Raw genomic sequence first — 19,923 nt, forward strand, 5'->3', positions numbered from 1 at the left:
GCACGATTCCAAACTGCCTTCCAGAATAGTTGCTCTAACTCATAGCTCTGCGCGTTAGTAGTCTGCCTCTCTTTTGACAATACTCCAGCAATGACTACCTTTATTCTTTGGCGTCTTTGCCAATGTGCTGGTTGTCAGGTTAAACCAGGATTGTTTTGATTTTCGTTTTTCTTATTATCACCCTCTTATTAATTATTAGTGATTTGGAGCATCTTTTCACATGGTGCTAATAATTTGCAGTTCTTTTGAGAACTGCTTATTCATTTCTTTTGACTACTTAACTATTGGGTAATGACCTTTGGTTTTATATTTCTGATAGTTCTCTATATATCTCGGATACCAAATCATCATCTGAGAAATTTAATATAAAGATTTTTTCCCTATTCTGCCACTCCATTTATTTATCCTTGATGCATTAATTTCTTTGTGAAAATCCATTTTCAGTATAAAGTCATCAAAATTTTCTATCTTACCTTTTGTAATTGACTTCCAAATATTTTGTGCCTCCCGTAGTTATTTTACTGGAACAAGGAAACAGATAAGCTCTTGTAGTAATCACATAACAGATAAAAATAATTATGATAAAAAATTGGAATTACATCAAAAAGGCATCGACAGTATTCTATGACATCTCATAATAGGGAGAAAACAATCAATTGATAAGCATTTTTATATGCTTGGGGTCTGTTTTACGTAAACTGGGCATGTAAAATACATTTTAGTGTAGTCTTCCCTCCCCTCCCCTTCGCTTCTTCTAGGGCTTCTCAACAGTGATTAGTATGACTTCTGTAAGTCTTTTTTTCCTTCAAAGACAAACCATCAGAATACAAGTAAAGGGCCTTGATAATCCCCATAGTCCTGGGTTCCCTAGGTCCCAGACAAGCCAGCTGACTTGTACTGCTCTGCCACATTTTGCTCCCTGCCTTGGCCTTTGGCACTATCCTGTTGGTAAGCTCTCTTTCTTCATTTCTGCCTCTTGCGAGTCTGTTGCTCCCTTCTATAACTCAGCTCAGGTGTCTAAGCTACATTGAGTGCTTCCTGACCACCTTCTCTGTGGGTTTATTCTGCATTTACCTTATTTTTAAATGACTTTATATATATATATATATCTTATGCGTGCCACATACAGCCTTTGTCCCTATCTCTATGGAGAATATAAGCTTCTTGAGGGCCAGAGACCTTTCATGGTCCATGGTCTTTATATCCCCAGTGCCCTGGACAGTATTCTAGCACAAAGCAGGCCTTTAACAAGTACTTGTTCAATTGAATTCAGTGGCTTCTGCTAGTCCTTTCAGCTCTACATCTTGCATCCTGAGAATTCAATGAATTTTTCTTCTCACAAAGAAATTTATTCCTGTGGGAAAGTTGATGCATGGGTCATAGTTATTAAGAATTCTCTCAATGATGGTTTTTCAGTAACAATCATAAGCCATCATGGGAATGGATGCCTCAGTCCCCTCAGTTTTGTCACCTCTCATAAAGAGCCCTGAGAGAATCTGGAGGAGTACAGCTGCCCATCCAATCCTTTTGTAGATGCCATTTCTGCTTCCTCATGAACCAGCAGGACTGCCACATCTCCTATCCAGGATACAGAAGAGTTTGTATAGTTATTTGTGGCTGTTCTATCTACAGTGTTCTCTGGGTAGCCCGGAGAACTTGATTCCTTCTGTGGCTTCCTACTCTTCTCTGAGGAGATAATGCACAAAACTTGTGATTTCATTTGTGTCAGGAACTCTCTCTGCCAATATAGGTCTGCCCTTGCTCTATAACTCAGATTCCTGAGAAGCCACCAGAAGGCACAGAGAGGTTTAAAGATTTTCCCAGCATCCCATGACAGTGCGTGTCAGAGACAGGATTTGAAGCCATGTCTGACTTTGATGCTGTCTCTTTTTCTGCCTTATTGCTCTCCTTGTCTTTGTCCAGAAGATTTTATAAGTGAATTTATTGCTCTTGGCTACCATATTCTCTTGGCAAAGAGATAAAGTAGTGTTGACTGCAGTGGTTCTAAGATCTTTTGTCTTTTTATTGTTGTCTTTTTATTGGTTAAACTTCTAAGAAAATTATAACAGTCTGTGTTGGTCTCCTCTTTTATTCATTTTCCATTTTCATCAGCAGCAGCTTGTGTAATTGAAATCGGTTAGAGTTATCTCAAACTTTCTGTGTATCTCAGTTATCCTTTCTCACCTCCAGTCAGTCACCAGGATTACAGAATCTCAGAGTTGCAAGAAACTTCAGAGACCTGAACAAGTCCCCTTCCCATCACTTTGACTAGTGATTACCACCTGGCCTTTGCTGAAGTAACTGCCTGCAGAGAAAAAGACCCTGCTGGTCTGAATGCCCAAGTTATAGGACTCTGAGCAATAGAAAATGGCTTGTGCTTTATTCTGACTCAAAATGAGCTGCTATGATTGCACAGCTTTGGTTTTTTGCTTACAAAAAAGTGATCCATCACAAGTATTACTTATCATAGAATCAGTTCTTCTGATTGTGAATTATGAGCCTAGATACCCTCTAGCCTAACACTCTATAGAGGAAAAAACTGAGGTGCAGAGAAGGGAAATCACTCTTGCAGTATAAAGATGGAATCATTTGGGAGAGTGAATTCAAAACCATTTTAATGGGTAGATAATGTTGCCTTCCCTTGCCCTCCAAGGTACTTTCTGATCCAGTGACACTGGCCTTCTTGTTGTTCCTCCAACACAATGATCCATCTCCCAGTTCCAGGCATTTCCTCTGTTTGCGTTTTTACGGGCTGCCTCCCATGCCTGGAATGCTCTCCCTCCTCATCTTGGCTTCCTGACTTCCTTTAAGTCCTACCTACCTATTAAAGGAAGCCTTTTTTGATCGCACTTAATTCTAGTGCCTTCCCTCTATTATTTCTAGTTTATCTTGTATATAATTTATTTATTCATATTTGTTAGCATATTATCTCCCCTGTTAGATTGTGAGCCCATGAAGTTGGAGTCTGTCTTCTGCTTTTCCCAGTAGATCTCCCTTTTTGCAGTGTCCCTGCACAGCTCATTCTTCTCCGCACAGACAGCCAACTTTTCCTGGGCAAAGGCTGGATCGTGTTACACCTCAGTTCAGTGGCTTCGGCGACTTCCTGGTGCCTGCCATATCTGAGCTCTTCATTCCTTCATCCATAGCCCATTACACCCTTTATAGCTCTGTTTCACTGTGGGCCATCCATGTGTGCTCAAGCCTAGCTGGACTCCTTTCAGCTGTGAAATTCTGTCTGAGCTCAGGTCTTTGGGATCCCAGTACAATGCACTCTTTCTGTTGGTCCATTGTCTGCCTTTGTCTGATTGTCTCTGCATCTTTCCCTAAGGTTTAGCACTGAGCCTTGCTTACAATGTTTGATAATAAAGATAATAACTTAAAGCACTCTCAGAAGGGCTTGCTTTACATCTGTTCTCTTGTGAGCCTCATCACCCCCTGAGGGTGGACACTAGTCTTATTCTACCTGTTTTACAAATGAAGAAACTCAGTTCTCAGAGTCATTAAGAGCCAGAGCTAAGAGTTGGGCCCAGTTCTTTTGGCTTTCAAATCTAGCACTTTGGCCACATCCCTCATTTCTGGATGCATGAATCCACACATGGTGGCCATCTGTTGGCATTACCCGAGCTGCTCAACCCTAGAATGTATCTTCCAAAGTTGCACCAACAGAGGTAGTTGAGCCTCTTTTGAACAGTTGTTCTTTTTTCAGTCTTTCATTTAGCAAATATTTATAGAGCCAAGCTTTATGTGTGCAAAGTGCTGCATGCGATGTAAAGTTTTAAAATTATGTAAAACTTTATATCCCCTGGGAAGTTTACAATCCATTCAAGTAAGATAAGGCACATACATCAATAGCTGGAATATAAGCCTGTGACAAGTGCTACACACCTAAGACAGACTACACACTGGTATATTGTAGAGGAATTGTTTCTCCTTGTGATAACTCGTTTGTTCATTACTTCAACAGACACCAGCCACCTAGTATGTATGATACCCTGTGCTAAGCCTTGAATGACCAGAAAAGGCCTCTGGGAAAATGGGGTTGGCTGAGACTTTGGTTAAGACAAGACGTTGGAGGAAGTCACTTTTGGAAAAGTGGAGAATACAAGGAAGTTTACTCACAGTAGAGCTAGTACAGATACTGTGGGAGCTACGACGAGGAAGAGGTAGTAGAGTGGTCAGTTGAGCTGAAAAGAAATGAGAAAGTAGCATGTGGTGACAGGAGATGAGACTGCCTAGATCATTTTTTATTGTTAACATGATTAAAGGAAGCAACATATAGCCTGCAAGCATATAGGTGGCAAAGAAGATAAAGATTATAATAATGGGGGGTGGAGCCAAGATGGTGGCTGGAAAGCAGGGACTTGCGTGAGCTCCCCCCTCCCAGGTCCCTCCACACACCTGTAAAAAATGGCTCTGAACAAATTCTAGAACTGCAGAACCCACCAAATAGCAGAGGGAAGCAGGGCTCCAGCCCAGAACGGCCTGGATGGTGGCAGGGTAAGGTCTATCGCGCACAGAGCTGGGAGCAGAGCAGAGCAGAGCCTAGCGTAAGCTGCACCTAGACCAACCAGAGCAGGAGCTGGCAGAACAGGCCCTAGTGCCTTGATCAAGTGAGCTGTGGCAGTTACCATACTTCTCAACCCACAAACACCAAAGACAACAGAGAAGGTTAGTGGCAAAAGCTGCTGGGACAGAGTGAAAGGAGTTCACGGTTTGGCCACTGCCCCAGGGGCAGCAGAGGTGATGCAACTCTGAGGCTGCTTACAGAGCTACAGCTGCAGTTGCTTCTGGCTGCAGGCCCACCTGGTGGGAGAAATTAAGTGGCGGGTCTGAGCTGGAGTGCAGAGCCAGCTTAGATCTGAGTCCAGTCTGGGTTGGAGGTTCTTGGGGGAGGAGGAGCACTGCTGTGCCAGAGCTTGCTGTGTAGAAATAACTCTGAAAACAACAGCGCAGCCCCTCAAGCTTGGGACAAAGTATTCTATACTCTACAAGCAGTTGTACCCCAACAGAAAACTCAAGGAGCAAGAAGTTCTCTGGGAACATGAACAGGCAGCGAAAAGGAACTCAGATTCAAACTCAGACTTTGGAATCTTTCTTTGGTGACAAAGAAGACCAAAACATATATCCAGAAGAAGACAACAAAGTCAAAGAACCTACATCAAAAGCCTCCAAGAAAAACATGAACTGGTCTCAGGCCACGGAAGAGCTCAAAAAGGATTTGGAAAAGCAAGTTAGAGAAATAGAGGAAAAATTGGGAAGGGAAATGAGAGTGATGCAAGAAAACTATGAAAAACAAGTCAATGACTTGCTAAAGGAGACCCAACAAAATACTCAAGAAACTAACACCTTAAAAAATAGACTAACTCAAATGGCAAAAGAGCTCCAAAAAGCCGTTGAGGAGAAGAATGCCTTGAAAGGCAGAATTAGCCAAATGGAAAAGGAGGTCCAGTCGACCACTGAAGAAAATACTACCTTAAAAATTAGATTGGAGCAAGTGGAAGCTATTGACTTGATGAGAAATCAAGATATTATAAAACAGAACCAAAGGAATGAAAAAGTGGAAGACAATGTGAAATATCTCATTGGAAAAACCACTGACCTGGAAAATAGATCCAGGAGAGAGAATTTTAAAATTATTGGACTACCTGAAAGCCATGATCAAAAACAGAGCCTAGATATCATCTTTCAAGAAATTATCAAGGAGAACTGCCCTGATATTCTAGAGCCTGAGGGTAAAATAGAAATTGAAAGAATCCACCGATGAACTCCTGAAAAAGATCCCAAAAAGAAAACTCGTAGGAATATTGTCACCAAATTCCAGAGCTCCCAGGTCAAGGAGAAAATACTGCAAGCAGCCAGGAAGAAACAGTTTGAGTATTGTGGAAACACAATCAGGATAACAGAAGATCGAGCAGCTTCTACATTAAGGGATCAAAGGGCTTGGAATGTGATATTCCGGAGGTCAGTAGAGCTAGGATTAAAACCAAACCCAGCAAAACTGAGTATCATGCTCCAAGGCAAAATATGAATTTTCAATAAAATAGAGGACTTTCAGGCTTTCTCAGTGAAAAGACCAGAACTGAATAGAAAATTTTACTTTCAAACACAAGAATCAAGAGAAGCATGAAAAGGTAAACAAGAAAGAGAAATCATAAGGGACTTACTAAAGTTGAACTGTTTTGTTTACATTCCTGCATGGAAAGATAATGTGTATAATTCATGTATTACGGTAGAGGAAGGGAATATACATATACATATATATATATATATATACACACACACACACACACACACACACACACACACACACACACATACATATACACACACACATACATATATATATATATATGGGGGGGAGAGGGTGGACACAGGGTGAGTTGAATATGAAGAGGTGATATCTAAAAAAATCAAATTAAGGGATGAGAAAGGAATATATTGAGAGAGGGAGAAAGGGAGAGATAGAATGGGGTAAATTATCTCACCTAAAAGTGGCAAGAAAAAGCAGTTCTGTAGGAAGGGAAGAGGGGGCAGGTGAGGAGGAATGAGTGAATCTTGCTGTCATTGGATTTGACCTGAGGAGGGAATAACATACACACTCAATTGGGTATCTTACCCCACAGGAAAGAAGGAGGAAGAAGATAAAAAAGGGGGGACGATAGAAGGGAGGGCAGATGGGGGAGGAGATAATCAAAAACAAACACTTTCGAAAAGGGACAGGATCAAGGGAGAAAATTCAATAAAGGGGGATAGGATAGGAAGGAGCAAAATATAGTTAGTCTTTCACAACATGAGTATTGTGGAAGGGTTTTACATAATGATACGCATGTCACCTATGTTGAACTGCTTGCCTTCTTAGGGAGAGTGGGTGGGGAGGGAAGAGGGGAGAGAATTTGGAACTCAAAGTTTTAAAAACATGTTAAAAAAAGTTTTTGCATGCAACTAGGAAGTAAGATATACAGGCAATGGGGCATAGAAATTTATCTTGCTCTACAAGAAAGTAAGGGAAATGGGGATGGGGTAGGGAGTGGGGTGACAGAAGGAAGGGTTGACTGGTGAACAGGGCAACCAGAATATATGCCATCTGGGAGTGGGAGGAGGGTAGAAATGGGGAGAAAATTTATAATTCAAAATCTTGTGAAAATCAATGCTGAAAACTAAAAATATTAAATAACTTAAATTAAAAAAAAAGATTATAGTAATGAATGGGCAGAATTTTGTTTTCCCAGAAGAGTTTGAATATATGAAACTTTCACTGGAGACTTGAATGGGCTAGCAGGGGTGGGGAACCTACAACCTTGAGGCCACATGTGGCCCTTTAGGTCCTCAAGTAACCCTTTGACTGAATTCAAACTTCACAGAACAAATCCCCTTAATAAAAGGACTAGCAATCAGTCAAAAGACTGCAACCAAGGACCTAGAAGGCCACATGTGCCCTCGAGGCTACAGGTTTCCCCAACCCTGGAAGATATACTTTCCCTCGTGTTCAGACTCTTATCTCTAATGAAACTCAATTTTATTTAATTCAAATGCTTATTTAAAAGAAACAATTTTGTTATTAGATGTGAATATATTTATATTAGAGAGCATATCATATGAGCCTAACCCCTGAAAAGAAGTAGGGCAATGTCAAACCATGTGTATTAGAACTGGTAGTTAGAATTACTGTAAAGAAGCAAAAGCTTTGTTTAGATAGAAGTTCACCTTCCTAGTATGTGGTAAGGCCAGGACTACTGAACTTAGTTTTCCTGATGCCAAGTCCAGTGCTTTTTTCACTCAATTCAAAATCTTTTGCCCAGACCTGTTAATTTTGCCTTTGCAGCGTCTCTCAAATATACCCCTTTCTGTCTTCTGACACTGCTACCACTCTGGTGCAGGTGCTTATCACCGCCCATCTTGGTTAGTGCAATAGCCTGTTCTTAGATCTGCCAGCCACAAGTCTCTCCCCACTTTAATTCATTCAGCCTCCAAAGTCTCCTCTTGATTCAGCCACCAAAGTGATTTTCCTAAAACACAAATCCAACCACTTGCCCTTCTTCTTAATAAACTCCAGTGGCTCTGTGAGAAGAATTGAAGAAATGTAGACAAAAGCATACTTTTTTTACTTTTTTCATTTTTATTGTTTTATTTTGTTTGTGTTTTACCACATGACTAATAAAGAAATGTTTTGCATGACTTCAAAAAAATAAATAAATAAATAAATGAACTCCAGTGGCTTCCTATTTTCCTCAGGATCAAATACTAAATCCTCTGGCCTCTGAAGCCCTTTATAACCTAGCCCCTCTTATGTTTTCAGTCTTCTTACACCTTACACCCCATCTCATATTATTTGATCCAATGATACCAGCCTCCTTGCTGTCTCACAGACAAGGCATTCCATCTTTCAGCCCTGGCCATTTGCTCTTGCTGTTTCCCATATCTCAAGTGCTCTTCCTTCTCGTCTCAACCAGCTGACTTCTCTGACTTTCTTTAAATTCCAGGAAAAATCCCATCTTCCACAGGAAGCCTTTTCCACCCTCTCTTTTTTTGAGTACCATTCCTCTCCTAATTATTTTTCATTTATCCTTGTTTGTACAAATTTGCTTGCTTGTTGTCTCCCCCATTGAATTGGAGAAGACAGGCACTGTCTTTTCCTCTTTTTATGTCACCAGTACTTTGCACAGAGCCTGACACGTAGTAGCCACTTAGTAAATGTTTATTTATTAACTTACCCAACATATAGCATCTAGATTCTTAAAGGGAAAGTTAAGCAAATTGGAGTGACAGATAGTAAAAGTATAATAGTAGGCATTATCAGTGTACCATTTTCAGATCTATGCAAAACAAACCAGAAGGTAAATAAGGAAAATTAAATACTTGAATTTATAATTTATAAAAATTAAAGGTGCTAGGTCTCTTGTGGTTACTGAATGGGAATAGAAAAAAATGTGCATGTATCTCACCTTTAAAAAGAAACAACTATATGTTGGGACACAAAAGCCTCACCCCCCAAAAAATGTAGAAAACCAGAAGCATTAAATTTATCATTGGTCCATCATAATACAATAAAAGTTGTATTGAATAAAGGGCCCTTGGAGGAAGAATTGCAAATGATTAGAAAATAAATAATATGGTTCTAAAGGACTGGATCAAAGAAAAATTAAAGTAACAATAGAAAGTTTCATCAAAGAAAATGGTGATAATGAGACACTAAAACTTATAGGCTATAGCTAAAGGTGGTTTTAGGGGAATATTTATGTTCCTACATATTAAGACAAGAAAGAGAAATAGGGAGAACAGGCATAAGCAGGGAGTAAATAAAAAATTGTTGCTGAAAAATGACGATTTGCAACTAAAAATTAATTGAAATGATTAATAAATTCCACAAAGTTTCAAGATATAAAATAAATTCACCCAAATTATCAATATGCCTGTGTGTTATAAAAAGCAAAAACAAATAAGCACTAGCAGCAAGTGGTAGAGAAATTCCATTTACAATAACTACTTTAGTTATAAAATATTCGAGATTATATCTACCAAGATACATTCAGGAATTGTATGATTCCAATTATAAAACATTTTTTGCAGAAATATGGACAGACTTAAATAATCGGAGAAATGCTCACGGGTAGGTTGAACCAATAAAATATAAATGGCAATACTATCTGAGTTAATCAGTTTATTCAATGCCATGCCCTTAGGATTAGCAAAGGTGTTTTTTGTTTTGTTTTGTTTTGTTTTTTAGATTTAGCATGAAATATGTATGGAAGAACAAAAGCTCAACAGTCTCAAGGATAGTAACGAATAATAGTGGTGAAAAAGGTTGTCTGTAACTACCTGATGCCAAACTATACTGCAAAGCAAAATTATTAAAACAATATGGTACTTGTTTAAGAAGAAAAGCTAGTTATTGGCAACATTTGATGAAAATTGCTGCAAAAACTGGAAAGTAATTTGGCAGAAATTGTGTATGAAACAGCCTTTCACACTTACACAAAATATATTCCAAAGGGCTACATGATGTAAACACAAAAGGTACAATTGTAAGCAAATGAGAAGAAAACGAAAGAAATTACCTTTCAGATCTAAGTATTGTATATGATTTCCTAACCAAACAAACAATAGAGAGGAACACAAAAAATAAAATGGACAATCTTGATTATGTAAAAGTGAAAAGTTTTTGCATAAATACCTCCAATGCAGTTAAAATTAGAAGAGAAACATAACAGGAAAAATCTTTGCAGTAAGTTTCTATAATAAAGGTGCCATATCCAAATACATAGACAATTTATTAAGATTTCTAAGGCTATAAGCCATTCCCCAGTAGTTAAATGGTCAAAAGATATGTACAAATAGACATTTTTTAACAGAAGAAATCCAAACTATTAATAACCATTTGAAAAAAATGTTCCAAATCACTAAAAATTAGAAAAATCCTTATTGAATTAACTCAGAGGTTCTACTTCCTATACATCAGACTGGCAAAGAGGAAAATGATAAATGTCAAAGGGGTTGTAGGAAAAGAAGCATGTTGTCACATCGTTGATGAAGCCTTGAATTGGTATTGCCCTTCTGCAAATCAGTTTGGAACCATGCCCCTCAGAGTTACTGAACTGTCACAGCTTTGGACTCAATATACCACTACTCTTCAAGACCCCAAAGAAATTAAGGAAGAAAAAGACTCATATGTACAAAAACACTTATAGCAGCTCTTCTTGTAATACTCCAAATCTAGAAATTAAGAGGGTACCCACCAATTAGGGAATATCTAAACAAATTTTTATAAAAATATGATGTAATATTTTTCTGTCATATGGAATGATAAAAAGGATGGTTTCAGAGGAAACTAGGAAGAGCTCATGCAAAATAAAATGAGCAGAACTAGAACTATTTACACCATGACAACATTGTAAAGAAAAACAACTTTGAAAGGTTTTAGAACTCTGCTTAAGGCAATGATAAATCATGAGTCCAGAGGACTGAAAATGAAATAACTTCCCACCCTGATCTCCTGCCAAAGCAGTGAGAGCATTAAAATACAGAATGAGACATGCACGTTTGGACAAGGCCATTGTGGGAATCTGTTTTGCTAGACTGAACATTTTTGTGTTTTGTGGGGTTTCCCCCACATTGGTTGGGGCATTGGGAAGGAGAGATAATTAGGATTGGTAAAAATAAATTTTTAAAACTTTTTAAAAATTCAAACTATATTCACTTAAGATATTTAGCGGCTTGAAGGATAAGAGATAAACATCATCCCCTCTTTCTGGATCTTAGCTGAGTGTGAGTAAGGCTATCATAGTCCTTGGGGGATGTAGATGTAGTGGTCAGTTCTGACTTTCAGTTAGAGGCTGAACAGAGTGCAGAACTATTGGGCAGAGTTCTGCCTTCGGGGAGAGTGATTGGGTAGGCCCACTGGTTTAGAGGAAGCCTAGAACTGGTAGGATTTAATCAAGGGGGATTGAGGAGGCCCTCTCTCCCCTGGGTTTTTTATGAAGGAAGGAGGAGAGGAAAGGATCCAGGTGATGTTGTTATATTGTGGGCAGATACCCAATGGAGATCGGTAACAAGGAGAAATTGATGTGCAGTATGTGGTCATGACCTTTGGGGTCCTGTGACCTGGATTCAAATCCTAATTCTGCCACTTAGTACCTGTGCGACACTGAACAAATTAGCCCTCTGAGACTGTTTCCTCATCTTTTGAAAGGAGAGTCCTGGACTAGATCAGTCCTATGGTCTCTTCTAATCTCTGATCCTATGATCCTGTTAAACTCCTGCTTTGTATAAAGTCTTATAAACTGAGAAGAATAGAAATCCATACTTTTGTCAGTGTCAACAAGTATTTATGAAGTACTTGCTATGTGCCAGGCATGGTGTACAAGCAGAAAGATGGCCTCTTGGTTGCTCAAGGAGCTTTCTCCTACCAGAAAGGAGAGTCAGCACTTACATAGAAGCAGAAAGGGGGCGAGGGGGGGGAGGGTGGAGAATGGGGCGGCGGCGATGTGAGGCGCTGCCTGCCCCCTGCTGCTTCGAGCCAGCCTGACTGGCCAGCTCAGTTTCTGGTGCCTTACCCTGGAGCTCAGCAGTCTGGAAGGGAGCAGTGGCAAGTAAATGGAAGGCCCCCTTAGGTGCCTGGCTTCTTTGGTGAGGGTGATCAATGTCCAACTCTTAGTTACAGAGTCAATGCAGCATTGGAATTGGAGTCAGGAAAGCCATTGTTAAAATCCTGCTTTTGTTATTTACTAGTATTCTGTGACCGTGGGCAAAGTCAGTCCATCCCTATCAGCCTCAATGTCCTCATCTGCAAAATGGGGATGATAATTTCTGTTGTCATTACTTCATGAATTTTTGTGCTCAAATGTGACAAAGAATGCAAAGTGCTTTAAACATCTGAATAAATACCAGTTGTTATCATTACTATCATGCATATGCATTTTAAATGTGAATCAAAAACTGCTGTATTTTCTCTTCTTTAGATTCATGTAGATTCCATCTAAATAACTGTCTTTTATTATATCTGACCCACTTCAGTCAATATTTCCTGAACTCCTACAGTGCACAAAGGCACATCACTAAGTCAGGTACTACTGTAAGCTTTCTGTGCCAGGCCTCTCATTATGTGGGGATCCAGAATGCATTTCCTTACTGCAGTGATGGGTCTGCATTGTAGTCAGCATAAACCTGGAGTAGCATTATTTTAAATCTCATTTTAATTAAATCCAATTAAACATACTAAGTGTCAGTTTGTTCATTATTATGCATTTGAACAACATAATGCTTTAGATCACATTTTCCATTAACAAATTGATAGATTCTGGGGCACAAATTGAACACATGGTCTCTAGTACAACAACCCTTCTCTCCACCCTCATTCTTTCTGCTGTCCATTTTCCCTGTGTTATAGGCAGTACTGCCATTCTGTCTGCCCTTCAGATCCCATTTTCAGCCCTGCTCACAGTTAATCGCTAAATCCTTCTTTTTTTATTACATGGCATTCCTTAGATTTATCTATTATTCTGTGTGATACTTTTCAACACTTAAGAAAGCTGCATTTGTATGCCAAATCCATACTTGTTCATCGTTATTTCAAGGATTGATAGTTCCAAGGATTGATTTCAAGTCCTGGTTCTTGGATAACAGATGTATCATCTATCACTAACTCAACTCAAGCCCTTTTCCTGTTTACTGGCAAGCCCTGTTCACCTTTATATCACCAGGATGCACCAAAGTAGTGCATTAGTAGAGAATAGAAGGCCCTTAATAAATGATCATTACTGACTCCTTTGACTGAATGGATGATAGAAAACTTCCTGGCCTTGAAGGGTGGATAGAACTGAGGAATCACACAAAGGGATAAGGATGGGGCAATGCAAGGCATATTCAGGGAATGTAGGATCAAGGAGAGCAGAAACATGAAGGGAAATAGTGGGAGATATTGCTGGGGAGATAGACTGGATACAAACTAAAGCGGATCAGGAGGTCTCAGCAGAGAAAGCTTGAATCCAATATTTAAAAACTCCCTCTTTTTAATTGTGGATGTAAAAGTTTTTGTTAGGTAGACTGGCCCTGCCTTGCTTGCTCCATTTAAATTTTTCCTTTATTTCCTAATCTGACTTTCCCTACTTTTTCCAGATAAAGGATTTCTCTCTTACAGATCTATATAAATATAGCTCTGCTTTTAAATAGAAAAAAGGGTTATTTTGTTGAAACCACTAAACCAAGGAAACAATAATGTAAGGGTTAGACACATTTAAACAAACAGGTCTGCTTAGGCTGATCCTTTCCAAAAAAGAGAAATCTAAAATGTTTCATTCACTCACTTTTAAAGTTAAAATTTAGGAAAGGCAGAGCCAAGATGGCAGACAAAAGTCAAGGACTCACTTGAGCTTTCCGAAATCCCCCCCCCCAAACAACTTTAAGTAGTTCCTCAAAACAAATTACAGAGTGGCAGAACCCAGAAAAGGATGGAGAAAAACAGCCCTGTTGCGTGGGGGAAAGTCCAGCCCAGGCTGCACCAACACAGGCCTCACCCCAGCAAAACAGCAGCAAGCCTTGCAGGTGACTGAATCAGCAGTGGCAGTAGTGGCCTCTGGAGATCTCAGCCCACAGATGGTAAGGGGGTTGGGAAAACCTGTCAGAAGGATATTACAAGGGTCCCTTTGCTGTCATTGAGTTCAGGGCTCTGTCTCATTGCCCATACGTGGATCTGGGTCACAGTTCCAGGGAGAAGAGGAGCATTAGCACACGAGAGCTTATGACTGGAGGGGAATGGAGACCCTAGTCACACTTCCAGGGTGGAAAAGAGTGCTTGCTTGCAGATCAGATCCCAGGGCAGGAGAGGAGTAAACACCTTGGAAGAATTGACAACTTTCAGACCCCCAGAACTAGCTCTGAAAACAGCTGGAAAAAAAAGCCCAGAAGCTTGGGACAGTGTCCACTATACCCCAGGAGCAGAACCCAACTTTAGCATCAAGTTAAAAGTCAAGAAATAGGCTGGGAAATGAGCAAACAACAAAAAAAGAACGTGACTATAGAAAGTTACTATGATGGCAGGGAAGATCAAAACACAAACTCAGAAGAGGACAACAGATTCAGAACTGCTACATCTGAGACCTCAAAGAAAAATGTGAATTGGTTTCAGGCCCGAAAAGAATTCCTGGAAGTGCTCAAAAAGGATTTTAAAAATCAAATAAGAGAAGTAGAGGAAAAATTGGGAAAAGATGAGAGTGATGCAAGAGAATAATGAAAAAAGAGTCAAGACCTTGGTAACAGAAGCAAGCGCGCGCGTGCGCGCGCGCACACACACACACACACACACACACACGCATGCATGAACTTGAAGAAAACAACAAGTTAAAAAACAAAATAATCCAAATGGTAAAAGAGGCAAAAAAATCCACTGAAGAGAAGAATGCCTTAAAAAGCAGAATTAGCTAAATGATCTTGTGGAAACAGTTCTGGAATTGGAGTCAGAGGGACTAGGGGCCTCAGCTGCTTACTGTTTGGGTGATCTTGACAAGTCACTAATCTCCTTGGCCCTTAGTTTTCTCATATGAATAAAGGGGCAGTGCTGGATGGCACTAAGGTACCTTCCTGCTCTAAATCTGTTGTCCAGTCGCGATCTTCCGGGGTACTTTACAGTTTATCATCGCTTTCCTTACCTCTAAATCTGTTGTCCAGTCGCGATCTTCCGGGGTACTTTACAGTTTATCATCGCTTTCCTTACCTCAAATGTAAGATGTAAGTAGATCAGTGCTTGGCCGAGCGCCATAGTATAGAATTGGCATTATTTGTTGAATTGAAATCAATAGAATACACATGAGAAAATGAGGCTTTGCAAGACTAAGTCAAACACCTAGTAAATGTAGGAGCCTGGACTCGTCATAGCATGGAAGTGACCCTGAGTTCTCCGAGGAAATCCATCACCAAGCATTTGTTATATGCCTGCTATGTGCGAAGTGCTTCCTACTGTCAGTGTGACATAAGCCAGTCTCATCAGGATGAAACCTCCTAATGATTCACTACTCTCGTGTCGTCATAGAAGGACTAGCCTAGCCGACTTCAGAGAAGCTCTTCGTTTGAGCATTGGACACCAGGCAGAGCAATCTACCAAGACCTGGAGGAATTCTGATCTGCAGCAATGCGGAAGAGGATCAAATGAATTCAATCCTTCAAACAGTCAAGAAAGATTAGGTAAAGAACTTATATTCATCCTTGTTTTCCTTCAAGTCCACTGAAATATTATTTCCTCTGAATATGTTAGGAGCCAGTGTGCCATTCATTTTGACTTGAATTTCCCATCAATTAGAGCTTTCCAGAAGTAGCATGGGCTTCCTAAGTAGGTGGTGACTTCCCCATTGCCAAGAGTCTCAAGTTGGGTGTTTTCCTCAGGATCGAGAGGCGCAGCATACAGCAGAAGATGGCAATTTATTGGGGCTGTTAGCAAGAGCATCCCTATTCAGGTTAGGGTTGGACCAGATGACCTCGGAGGTCTCTTCCACCTTATATTAGGAAGGCAGAATTTATGATTTCAAAGAGAATCTCATATGTGCCTAAAAGGTCCGGAACCGCAGGATATAAGGAATTCTCTAGGCAGAAGGCAGGAGAACTAAAGCATGTATTTACACTCCACAGTAACAATCCCACAAACCAGCGTCCCCATTTTGATATTTTCATCAAAAGCTTCCAGGCCCAATAAGTCCGCCTTACAAGGGTAACCAGAAGGCCGCAGAGAAGCGAGATGGTATAAGGCAAAATCATATACATGCTTCCCCTCTAGGGTAAGAAGATTACCCACTAGCCTCTAGTCAGCTCTGCTACCGGCAGCTCAGCTTCGGCTGTAGGTGTCTCTGGCTCCAACCGGAAAAGGAAAGGAGGATCTTCAAGCTGTCCTCTCCCCTCTTGTAGAGTTTTTGACATCATCAAGCGCTGCCTGAACAACCAGGGCCGATTGGTTCTTGACTTGGCCCCTCCCCCCGCGTAGGCCACGTTAACACACCTCCCCTCAGCCAGCGCCACGACTCATCACACAGGAAGCTCTGGTCCTGCCCCGGAAGAGCAAGCCCCAGCGTCCAGGGAAGCTCAACGAGGCGAGCTGAGTCATTCAAAGAAAACAAAGTCCATTCTGGCTACACACCTCTGAAGCTGATGCTTTAGCTTATTGGCTTTATCAGAAGCCTGTATTTGTCTAGTTCTGATTCATCAGTAACTTGTGGAATTGTGGGTAAGGCAGATGATCACCTCTTAGTCTCAGTTTCTTCATCTCTGAAATAGATGTTAATTTAATCTGTGATTCTCTGAGTCCATAAATTCATGAACCAATGCCTACTTCTACTTTATATTGACTGATCTTTTTTTAAAATTCTAACAAAAAAACTCTCTGAACCCCAGTTGAGCTGTTAGAGAAAAATGACAACAATAATAATTTTAAGACCTCATAATTAGAATTCTATTAAGATTCAAATGATACTTTCCTAAGAATAGCTCTACAAGTACCAATATTTTCCACATTTTAGAAATTGAGAATTATAGATATTAGCTGACTTGTCCCCCAGACTGAGTCAGTTTTAACTAAGGTGTCTCTTCTGACTCTAAGTCACACTACACCAAACCAGAAGATTATATGATAGCTATATCAGAACTTGTGTTCTTTTCTCTTGGTTTGTGATTTCATTGGAATGGAGAGCTGCCTTAGGGGGAACCACTTCTACCCAGGCAAGTTCTGCAATTTACTGATGTATGGAAACTCCTGGAGCCCTAAAAGATTAAGGGAGTTGCCTGGGGTCACACATCTGGTAGAAGAGTGCTACTTGGACCTGGTGTTTCTAAACTAGAGGTGAATTGTCTATTTGTCCCCTTGCCTCACTGTTTCTCTTGTTCTTCTTGGGGTGTTAGTAGTGGCTATCAGTGACTGGTAATTTTAGTATTTTTTTTAATTCTATACATTCTGTATATTATGGTAGGATCAAAGAAATTATTATTTTCACATATTAACTCTAATAATAAGGCTTGAAAATCTTATTACAGTTATCTTTCACCATCAACCTATAAACAGGACTCTAAATCAAGATTTTGATAGGGTTTTTTTAATCCTTTCTGTAGATATTAGCCTCTGCTCAATCTTTTGTAGTAATTTTTTTTAATATTTTAGCAGAGAGAGTCCTTATTACATTGTAAAAAAGTGATTCACAAAATAAAGCTTATTTTCTACTCAGGCAGATCAGTTAAATATTTTTAGAAGATATGCATCTTAATTTTTTTAGGGAATCTTAGGGTTTAGATACATTTAACATGTTTCTAATATGCATCACATTAGAGGATCACTGTATCATACTTCTATTGTATACATGCTACAAAACTTCCGTATGGAAAATGCTTAAACTCTATCTTGAAAGGGACTAATTTGAAATCTTGACTTTTCTCTTAAAAATTCCTATCAAAGCCTTTTAATGTGTTAGTTGTGGGAGTTTTTCCAAATATCTCACATTTTTAAAGAGAAAAACACTCATATTTGTAAACCAGTCATGATTCACTCTTATCAATATTGCTTGTTGCTCGATTATGTGCTCCTCAAATCATTTGAAATTTATATCTTGCTAATAGTTCCCACTTGAATTTCTCATGAATCGAAAAGTCAGATGCCTAACATTACTGTCTAAAGTTAAGTACTTGGGGTTAATGAAGGGCATTAAATTTTATGAGGTCACGTCCAGTAGATATTAAAATAAGCTTAAGGGAACTTCATCACTGATTGAAATTAACATTCAGAATGAAAAAATGCCTGAGGGAGCCCAGCTTTTTTTCTTAATGTTTCTTTCAAAAATAGTTTATAGGGCTATTTTGCTAAATGTAAACATTTTTATAGGTAAATTTTAGTGACATTTCTGGAAAAGAAACAAGGCATCAGGCAATATTTTATGTGGAAAATTATATATTGAGCCAATTTACTTTCTCTCTGTTGAATTTACTGTGCTGAACTTATTCATCCTGTCATTAAAAATCTAAGGAAACTAGATTTTGCTTGAGAAGATGGTATTGTGTTCTTTTGGTTCACTTGGCCTGCAGTATGTCCTGTTTCTGTCCCATCCTCCCTATTCCCACTTAAACTTCTTTCCCATAGTATCATTAATTCTTGATTGGAAAAACCTCTGCCACCCTCTAGGCTAGCCTGTCTCTAGGCAGGTAAATGGCACAGTGGATGGAATGCCAGGCCTTGAGTCAGGAAGACCTGAGTTCAAATCCCACCTCAGACTCTTAATACCTGTGTGACCCTGGGAAAGTTACTTATCCTCGGTTTTCTTATCTATAAAATGAGGGTGATAATGACATTTACCTCCCAGGGTTGTTGTGAAGGTTCAGCAAATGATACTTGAATATCTGTCTTCTCTCTAACATCATGACCAGGGGCTTTCCAGAACCTGATGCTTGTAAAACTAATTTTTAGACATCCAGATAGTGTTTTAAATTTGCAGTCTTTTACCTCATGTGAGCTTGAAAGTGAGATTCAGAAAGGAAAAATGACTTGTCCCTAGCCCCATAGTGTCTCAGTTCCTAAGGGGGTTTGGAACCAGGTGTTCCTGGCTCTCAAGCCTGCCCCTCTCTCTAATACCCTACATTGCCTTTCCTTGGTAGACAGCACCAATTGTTCCATTAAGATGAAATCTGTGACTCAGGATCTTGCCCCTGTGGTTCTTGGGAGAAGTAAAACCAGTTTATTCTGTCTTTCACATGATAGAATTTTAAATATTTGTAAATAGCTACCTTGTTCCCTCAAATGTTTTGTAGACTAAATGTCCCCAGTTCTTACAACTGATCCTCCTATGGCTTATTTTGAATCTCCTCACCATCCCAGTGGCCTCCTGGATACATTCAAACCTACCAAAATACTTTCAGAACCATGGCTTCTGGCAATCACATCACCACAAAACTTATGTGAAAACTAGGTTTATTACTAAAGAAATGAACATGCGTGTGGAAATCTAAGAGTTCACAATTCATACAGGAGTTTGCATATTTATGACAGCAGGAAAAAGGAAGGAGGAGTTACCAGGAAGATGTTTGGCACGGGAGGAAAGGTGCATTCTTTTTCCCTTAGGAACTGCTAGACTATTAAGATTGGATGGTCTGCATATCTACAGGGTTTCAGCTGCACAAGTCAGTTTCCCAGACTGGCTCAGACTGGCTGGCACCTGTCTTGACTCCCAAGGACACACAGGGAATCCAGTTTTGGGTACAAACCACGAATTATGTCAGCTGAGGGGTGGAGTGCTTCATCCTTGACACATTCAGGACCTCCTTCATATGCGAGGTCCAATGTTTCTGGAAAATATGTCAACTCAAAAAGTCAAGTTCCAGGGACCCCTTAACAATACTTACTCCTGACATAGTATTGACACTCACTTTTTGATATTTTTATCAACCACAGTAATGGCTTACAGTTTTATT

The 19,923-nt window shown here is 39.8% G+C and overlaps 1 protein-coding gene across 7 annotated transcripts in view; it reads left to right on the forward strand.

The window, feature by feature from the left end:
* TBC1D5 (TBC1 domain family member 5) overlaps positions 1-19,923 on the forward strand; it is a 635,464-nt gene that overhangs the window by 320,305 nt on the left and 295,236 nt on the right. The window lies entirely within an intron of this gene.

This window comes from Trichosurus vulpecula, chromosome 5 (assembly GCF_011100635.1).
Source record: "Trichosurus vulpecula isolate mTriVul1 chromosome 5, mTriVul1.pri, whole genome shotgun sequence".
In the NCBI taxonomy this organism is placed as follows: domain Eukaryota; kingdom Metazoa; phylum Chordata; class Mammalia; order Diprotodontia; family Phalangeridae; genus Trichosurus; species Trichosurus vulpecula.